Raw genomic sequence first — 9,801 nt, 5'->3', positions numbered from 1 at the left:
AGCATATTTATTTTGTCAAATATCACGTATATGACTACTCTGTTATCATGTTATATACCACGTTAAAATAGCTTTAATTTGAGTGCTAATAGACATCTAAACGGTTCATTTTTTCTGAGATATTGATATCCCAAAATTGATTTTTCGTAATTTTGATATGAAATGAAAGACTTTTAAGAACTGTAGAGAGAGAGAAATGCTTTATTCATTCATGCTACCCAAATACATCTGGTTGCTACATTACACAGCATACTAATCAATCCGTGATTGGACATATATAAATTACATATTATTACATGGTATAATAAAATAGAAAGAAAACAATTTTTTTCCCCCACAGTTTTCTTTTACAATTACAAATTTCAGTATACATACCAAATACAACCAATTTCAATATATTCCATTTTTTCTTTCCCCTTCTTGTCCATTACATATCACAATTTTTATTTCATTTGATCGAAAAATTCATTCTCCCGAATTTCCCCTCTCAGATCCTCTCCTGTGAGCCGCTAAACAAATTCACTATTAGACAGCGATGTGAGATCACACCAGAGAAATACTAGTCACAGCAGTAGATCAGTTAACAGTAAAACAAACAAATAAATGCATTTTACTAAAACAAAACTAATACATAGATTGAAAGGAAAATATAGTAAAAAAGTTGGTTAAAAGAAATACTAGATTGAATACATAAGTAAAAAATAAATAAATAAATAAAGCTAACTAACTAATGAAGGAGCTCGGAATAAAAAATTATTTTTATAATGTTTTGAAACATTTAGTATTTTGCATTCCCTCTCTCTATACTTGATAGAATCATCAAATTTGACTTAACATAGTTTTTTTTAAAGTGATAAAAATTTAGGGTGAAATAATTGACTTTTTTCTCCTCTAGGATTCTTGTACTAAGCTGACAGAAAATGTGAAAATAAAAGGCAGGCCTTAAGATGAACTCCTGAGGAGTGGTAGATAAGTAGGAGCCTATCACTGCCAGTTTAAGCTTAGATGCTGGATGTTAGATTAGATTAGTGCTGGGCATTCCTTTTATCAACGTAAATATGATCTTAGAGGGCGTGGCCAACTCAGCTCTTTCCTTTTTAAGGAGAGTACGGAATGCCACATGATGTCACAAGGAGATTATTTTCATGAGGCAACAATAACCCTAAGGGCTGTAAGCGATCCAAACTAATAAATATATAATTATTGAGCTTCATATACAATTTCTTTTATTTCTTAAATAGAATCGTTTTAACTGATGAATGATTCAACCATATTCGGGTTTTAGAATGAAATTAAAACGCCAAATGTTTGGATATTTTTGAGTAATATTCATATTTATCCCAATTTTCTTTATAGTTAAATTAGTAAGGAGCATTTTAAAATCGTATTCAGAGGTCAAATAATTATTTAATGACTTAATTTTTTTTCTTTTTAACCCTTTTCTGACTCTCAGTGCAATGGATTTTGACAAATGAGATTTTTCAAGAAAGCCAATTTCAAGGAGAAGTGACGAAACTCAATTTCAATCCTTAAACTTTTTACAAAACTTTTATAAAAAATATTAAATCATGTAAGAGATTCCAAAACTTCGATTATAGTAAGTTGTATGATTGAGGCGTTACAAATATTGTTTCAAAGATTTCGGGTAACAAACTAATAAATATGTATTTATTAAGCTCCATATACAATTTCTCTGCCTTGCTAAGATCAGACAGAGTAACGATACACAATGGTAGTTATTTATTTATTAAATACATTTCAGTTGTATTATAGCGGGCAATACTCCTCGTTATATCTTATTCCCTCCTACCAGTTTATGACGTAATGTAGTCTACTATAAATGAAACGCATACATTAAGCGGACTACAAAAAAAAAAAAAAAAATCTCCAGTAGAACTACAGAAGCGAAAACCTTCTATAATGCATCCTCCTCAGTAACACCCTAATACAATTAAATTTAAAAAAAAATTCTTCACAACAAAAAAAAATCACATCTCTGAACACTAAATCTACATAAAACAAAAAAAAATGGCTTATTCACTATTCACTAAAAAAAAAATAAAATAAACATAATTTTCCGAACACTGGACACTTCTATGGGTAAGATAATACTCCAACATGTTACTGCGCTTCGAGCAGAGGAACCTTTAACTGTTCTATATGGACAGTTCTGCATTGCTTTTTTGGTTCATTGATACTTTCAATGGTGAACAAATTTTGTTCTCTGATCACGATCACTCCGAATGGTCCCTCGTAGCTTTCCACTTCTTTGCCTCTAATGATAAATCGTCCCGATCCTTATTTTCCCCATGACGTCCCGGACTTTGGTGTTCTGACGTGCCACCCACTTGTTCTTTACCCCTTGAAGCCTGGTTTTCACCTTACCCGATATTTTCCGAAGCTATGTTCCTTAATGGGTAATTTCTCCTTCACCAGCCGTTTTCCTGTAATCCCGTCTCCGTCCGAGCATCCGAGCATTGTGGAGTCGTTCGATCCCCTCCCCCTACTATTTGGGTTCCCTGAGGTACTTAGGTGCCAAACCACATCCACACCTTTAATGTCATCAGGAATTGACGCGTTGTCGAACTCTCGACCTCTTTTTAAACCCCACCAAAAATATTTCCGTCGCAGGGCCTGCATAGCCTTTGTGATTTGTCATGTCCTGGTGATAGGCAAGGGCTACCTCCTTTTGTTGTTCTTCATCTCGCAATGCGATCACCATCTCCATGCAACGAATGAACAAATGAACAGCTTCCAGGGCGTATTCATTGGATTCCGTCGTGATCTTAAATTGACCTTTGAAATCCGGAAATGGTAACACCGTTTCTCGTTGTAATTTTCCCATGCATTTCAGAATGTTGTATACCATGCTCGGTGTCACCATCACTTGATTCCCTTTTTTCAAGAGGTCGCTGATGGGAACTTTGTATTCCACCACCTCTGTTATCAACCTCAGTGTTCCTAACAACCGTCGGACGCCTTAACGTCTTTTGGAATCTACATTTTCTGGACCGGGTAAACTTCCTGAGATTGTTGGTCCCTAAATTGTTTTATCTATCCGAACAATCCATCTGTCCCCTTTTCTCGTTAACCGAGCTTGCCCTTTTGTCAGTAGATCGCGTCTTACGATATCCTGATATTCCCGAGGAATCTGATGGAACATATGATCCCTCAGGTCTCCTTGAACTACCTTAGATCTAGTTCCTTGTCCCCACTACAGGGCCCACCCAGAGTGATTAAATGACATTGACATTGACATACCTGAAGTCTCCTCTTTCCGTTGTTCAACTTCCTAAGCACCTCTGGACTCAGGATCATGTGTGAACCGGTATTAACTAGCCATATCATGCCACTCACTTGGATGATAGGCAGACAGTTGCTTACGTACATCCCGGCTTTATATTATATTACTTATTTTTACTTAATATTTTTAAAAGATCATAAGCTGAATTAATGAACTGCGAAATACTCCTCTATCGGCGAGAGAAGCTCATTTTTTTACAGGTTGCTTAAATAATAATTCAGAACAGACTCAGAGATTTATTTACAACCATAAACACAAAACAGAACAACAATGTACAAATTTTATCAACTATATAGAATGACAATAAAATAAATTAATAATAAATAGTCATGAATCTCATGAAGTTCACACTGCATAGAATTATTTCTGTAATTCATTAGAAACAAGATTGAACAGGTCCTGGAATATGTCAGATTAAAATGAGATAATTGTTTATAATTTAAATGGGATTTTAATAAAATAAAATTAATTTGTAATTAATACACTTTAGAAATAAGTGTAATAAATATATAATATATAAATATTTTCATGATCAGATAAAAATTTTGCAAACACATAAGAGAATTATGATGTGACCCTAATATTATCAAAAGGTGTTGGAAGAAGGCTGTCAGCAGAATCTAGCTTCTACAGTTAGGTTACCATTCTTTGTTTTAAATCGATGGATGGGCCCTATGAATTCTTTTTGTTGTGAAAACAAACAAATTAAAATTTATTGTCCTGCACATTTCGAGAGTGAATTCCCTAAGGACTCCAATCATGACTAATTCCTTTACATGATCTCATGTTTTCTTTATAACTGAAAATAAAAAATGAAATAAAAAATAATGTTATATATTTTAAACATATATATATGTGTGTTTCTATCATGATATTAGTTATGAATTATTCTTACTATTTTTCACGCGAGTAACAGTATACAACATCACCACACTCTAGTTCTTCGGGACAACATAGTTCTTGAGTGCAATGGACCAAATGAGGGTTTTCACGGACTTGTCTCCTCCAGTATATTAAAAAATTATCTGCTAATTAAAAATTTAAGTTAATAATTAAAATTTGGTCCATAAATAATTTTATATTGCCAGTGATTACCGGACTTGTAGTTTTGTCTCACTCTCAGAAAACTATTTTTTTTATTATACTTCAATAGAGTCTTCAATAGAGAATACATTCTTATGTTCCTCTCTACAAGATTTTAATTAAATGTTTCTTATAAACAGTAATAATAAATTTTTGTTTGCATATGATACATTTTTCGTTTCCTGGGAGCTGGAGGCAACTTTTAGAACAGTGATTCACTATACATAGAACCGTGGGAACAATTGAGCCAGAAGTTGAACAATGAAGCCTACCCCCACTCTGACTTGTGGTCTCTAATGCAACATTTTTGAAAGTTAGTTAGCTTTAAAGTGCATTCTGAGGTTTATTATTAATTTATTTATCATTTAAAAATTTTCAGGAACCCTAATACATCGGAAATTTACAACGATAAAACTTCTTTCATAATAATTCCTAACAAAATAAGTGCATCCTCTTGCGCCCACTTTCAATGCTTTTACTTCAACTTCTTCGCCTGATACTTTGACTATACCTCAATCAAAACCGTTTAATTAAAACCTAACACCTAAACAAATTTAGTCTATTACTACATTTTGCCCTGTTTGTCAGAGACCTAAATGGCCATAGTCCCTTATGGGTTTGCCAAGATTTTAACTCGCTTGGCGAGGTAATACAAACCGTGGAAATTTTTTATTTTCTTCTAGTTAAGATTGGTGATCATACCTTCCTTAGCTCTAGCTACGAGACTTATTCAGTCATTCTCTCTGCAGGCCAACGTTAAATAATACTATTAACTGGGCTGTTCTAACCGATCTGTACGATGACGGGGATGGGATATTGCCCTTTCCCTTTTACCTTTAAAAGCAAAGACAAAGGTGGATTATAGAAAGGACTGATTAAATACTTTATACGTCCTCAGCCTTACCACCAAAAATCTCTCCATCAGATATGAACGCTGATAAAATGGCAATACCAATAACAGCATGGTCATCAAAAGTACTACGTGTCCTTTGGTTCGATAATAATTATAAATAAGCTATAAAAGGACGATGTTGAGCTTATAAAATTTTTTAAAAAATCTAAAATGAATGACTTCTAAAAATTATAAAAATTAAATTAAAATCTGTACCACTACAACCCATGAAGGGTTAAGGTTGCAGTACTTTGTAAGGAAGTACTGTTAGTAGACCAATGGTTGTGTAAGGAGATGATTTGGCCAGAATCACGCTCAACCGCCAGATTTTTAACCAATTGAGGGTACCCAAATTATGAGGTGGGGTGGACCCCAGGAGACCTCCAGAATCCACAGAGTTGACTCACGGCTACAGTATAATATAAAACAATTTTCTGCCCAACCAGATTCAAACCCGGGTCCTTGGAGTTAGTATCATTGTGCCTTACCACAGTGCCACCACACTCCCGTCTAAGACTGAAAATCTTACAAAATATAAAAATATTGGGCTGATTGCAGGAATATATTCAAATAGTGACCACGTCCTGAAAAAAAAAATTATAAATTCTTAAATGCTTCAATGACTTAAGCTGATGTGTCGAACCAAGAACAAAAATGCTCCTCCTCTCGATACATTTATCTTAGGGTTTATTATCTTCCATAAAATTAATGATTGAAGTATTACCCAGCACTTGTTGTTAAGATTGTTCCTTTCCAAGATTATCATGTGTTCTGAAACATTTATCACATTTACTTATTGTATTTTTTTAAATATTTTATTTTTAAATTTTAACAAATAATTTATCTTTGATTACATTATTTCCAAAAATCCATTATTTCAAATTAATAGTTAAATGGGTGATGAAAGAACAAATAATGGTGTGGCCGTATATTATACCTTACATTTTCAATATGAGAATTCGAAAATACCCTGAACACTCTTAAAGGTTCGGAAACAATAACAAATCCAATATGATATGATTAAAAAAACTTACAGATATGGCTAATTTACTACTGGAATCATATATGGTCCATTGGCCACTTCGAAAGTACCTCGTGTGACTCAAAAATAATTCCAATCTTAAAAATTAAAAGAGCAAACTGATTACACACCAAAAGTGATTACAAGTGACAACTAATACTTCTTTGCCAATGATTATATTTTTATCACTTGCCGTAAAAACTACAAATTAGCTACAAAATCCCAAAATTACTATACTAATTTTCTAAAATGGTTTCATGACAAAGGTCATAGTTAACAAAGACGGTCATTATGTTGATAAAATCAGCTCATATGGCTTCTGTAGGCGACCCTGAAATTAAATGTCATGACTATGACTGTCCCACCAACAATTAAAAAAATATATATATTCCTGTAAAACATTAAATGTTGTCAAAAAATATAAATATTTAGGTGTTACTGTGGCTAATTCTTTTTCTCGGGAATCTTAAAGATGTCTAGAAAAGATTATGAGTATGCTCATAAAAAATCTAATATCTTCAATTTGTACATGACTGAGTAGCCATAATGATGATGCAAAAAGCAATATTTGAATTAATATTCATATGGTTTCAATGTAAGGTGTGGGATCAAATGCTGTAATGCTAGTAAACAACGTCGAACTTGGAATACGATAACATACCACAGTAACAAGGCAGAAAATCTCCGAATTGTTACCTCCTCACTACCTAAACTATTTTACTTTAACTAAATTATAAAATATATTGATATTAGTTTATTTAGAAAAGAAAACAGGTATTTAAAAAATGTTAAAAATAAAATATTATCGAACCATCATGTAAAAACATATTTTGGAAACGTACTTCAAACTATATAGTATCATGTTTAATGTTATATCATATAATTAATCGTTAACTAGAAGAACTAATAAATAAATCAATCACGAAGATAACTAAAAAAAGACATATTTGACTTTATTTAATGTAAAAATTATTTAAAATTAACTGTGTGTGTGTATATAACATTATTTACATATTTCTTTAATAAGATATTATTTATTTAGATATACTTAGATCTTTATTTCTTATATAATTTTGTATTATTGTATCCTATAGTTTTTTTTTTTAGTTATAATGCTCTATTTTTTTCATACACTTTATATTAGATATCATGTTGTATTTTGAAAATATTCTGTCGTATATTATATTTATCATATATATTATTCATTTTTATATTTTATTTTTATTTTTCATCACATTCACTCTCCCCTTATTACAAATTTTTATTAGTTCAATATTATTCATAAGTTCTTTTATTAATTTTTTTTACTTTATTTTAATTTTGGTATTTTGTTGATTGAATTATTAGTTTTATCGCTAGTAATTAATTCATATTTTACTGTTATAGATTATAAATCATAGCAGCCTCCACAGTTCCGTAATAATCAGATGTGTAACAAATTCATATTTCATTTCTGTATGATATTTTGGGAGCAACCGATAGGTATCTGTCAGACCATAAAGGATGTACTTTGTCAAATATAAAAAAAAATGAATAAAATAAACCAGATATTGACGTGATAATTAAATGATTAATGTGTAAATTAGAAAATAAAAATTTAATCAAATCTTTTCAATATTGATATGTATTGACCTTTTAACAATTCTGGGTATTATTAAGCTTTTTTGCCATCTGTCCCAATACCTGGTCAGGTATATCTTCCAAGGAACCTTTCACTGTGTCCCCGGATATGTACACACCTGTATTTATTTATTTGTCATGATATGAGCCCCTTATCAAAACATTAACAATTAAGTGTTACAACAAAAACGACAGTTTTTAACGAAGGATCAGAAGCCAATTAAGTAGGTATAAACTCTTTCTAGACATGTCAAACTTTCCCACCTCCTCTCGGGTCTAGGGGGGACGCCTACCTAGGGGGCGTTCTGTCACCTATGGCCAATGAGGAATTAGATTCAAAAATAAAGTAACGCCCCAAAAGGGAAGGAGGAGAAAAGGGGCAGGACAACTAGACCAGGAAAAAGGGCAGTGAAGAAGAAGACTTAGACGAGAGAGGACCAAGCTTGAGAAGCAGGAGAGGAACAGAAGAAACAAGAACGAAGAGGGGCAAGATGCACTTCGACCAGACGAAGTCGCAAGAAGGGCTATGAGACCTGGACAGCCTTTATGAACAAGACGAGACCTACGGACCTACATTAGATGAGAGAGGGCCAGACTTGAGAAGCAGGAGAGGAACAGAAGAAACAACAACGAAGAGGGGCAAGATGCACTTCGTCCAGACAAAGTCGCAAGAAGGGCTGAGACCTGGACATCCTTAATGAACAAGACGAGACCTACGGACCTAATATTCTATTATACCGGACTGTAATATTCTATTATGGCAAACAAGCTATCTAAATCATTTCTCTAAGTCATTGTAATATAATATAATTTTCTCTGAACTGTCACGTATAAATATATGTATTGTTCCTTTTTTGTACTGCATACACATATATATAAATTTTACCACTCCTTAATTTATCCTATATTTAAATGGTAACGATATTTTATTAAATATAATGATATTCAATAACTGATAAACTGGTAAACACAAACAAGCCTTTGAAAAGGAATTCAATTATCGTAATAGTTTTGCAGAACTCAATATAAATTAATTAATTAACTTATTCTTAAGGATCGCCATCAGTGATTATCCAGGCATCCCGAAACAGATACATAGCAATATGGATTCCGCAAAGGGCAATCTACGCTAGTCCATTGGGTTACATTAAAGGCCAAAACTCAATACTCCTTCACATTGGTACAGGAGAATTAACATTGGTTCAACAGACAATGCCAATATACTATGATATAATTATTATGACTAAATCCTCATGAAATTATCATCAGTTGGAATTAGAGGACGACTTTAGCAGCGTATTTTGAAGTTAAAAGAGAAATAGGACTCTATACAGTGAAGAAGTTCAATTTTTTTTTTTAGGTTAAAAGGAGTTGGTTTAGCCCGATTCACCACAGGTAGAATTGAAGAAGCAACACCAGAGTGGCCGAAGAGTAGAAGAGAAGGGTGGTTGAACAAACCAGCATGCGTTATATCGTTATAACGCGATCATGCGTAGCTTCTCATATCGTCTAACAGATAGAGAAGGACAGAATAAAATGAATAATTAAGTCACTGAAGCAAAGCGAAATATAATAAGAATATAAAAAATTAATTGGTAAGAATATGAAAAGAAATAATAAGAAAATAAAAATAAAATGTAGAATTTTTTTGTAGCAGTGATGTGAGCAAGTCCAGTGATATAAAGATAAATCATATCTTCGAAGAGTGTGTTATTTACACCAGAAGAATATATGAACTTGGTATACCCTCAAATATATATCCGAGGCCTTGAGAAATGGGGAAACATATTTAAATAATATTATGAATTTTCTGAAAAAACAAGGACAATTTGTAAATATGTAATATATGTTTATGTATATATATTTTTTCCATTTTGTATT

At 32.4% G+C, this 9,801-nt stretch overlaps 1 long non-coding RNA gene across 3 annotated transcripts in view; it reads right to left on the bottom strand.

The window, feature by feature from the left end:
* Positions 1 to 3,520: 3,520 nt before the first annotated feature.
* The window catches only part of LOC136797069 (uncharacterized), a 62,242-nt gene continuing 55,961 nt past the window's right edge, over positions 3,521 to 9,801 (bottom strand). For 2 of the 3 annotated variants that reach the window (XR_010844870.1, XR_010844873.1), the window contains 2 exons: positions 4,200 to 4,329; positions 3,521 to 4,103 (listed from right to left, as the gene is read on the bottom strand). This is a non-coding gene — a long non-coding RNA (uncharacterized lncRNA). Of the gene's footprint in view, positions 4,104 to 4,199; positions 4,333 to 9,801 lie in introns of all 3 variants that reach the window. The other variant, XR_010844872.1, reaches the window with a different exon arrangement.

This window comes from Halyomorpha halys, unplaced genomic scaffold (assembly GCF_000696795.3).
Source record: "Halyomorpha halys isolate HHAL.00 unplaced genomic scaffold, Hhal_1.1 Scaffold236.1, whole genome shotgun sequence".
Lineage (NCBI taxonomy): Eukaryota > Metazoa > Arthropoda > Insecta > Hemiptera > Pentatomidae > Halyomorpha > Halyomorpha halys.
This window is presented reverse-complemented; position numbering and strand designations above follow the sequence as displayed.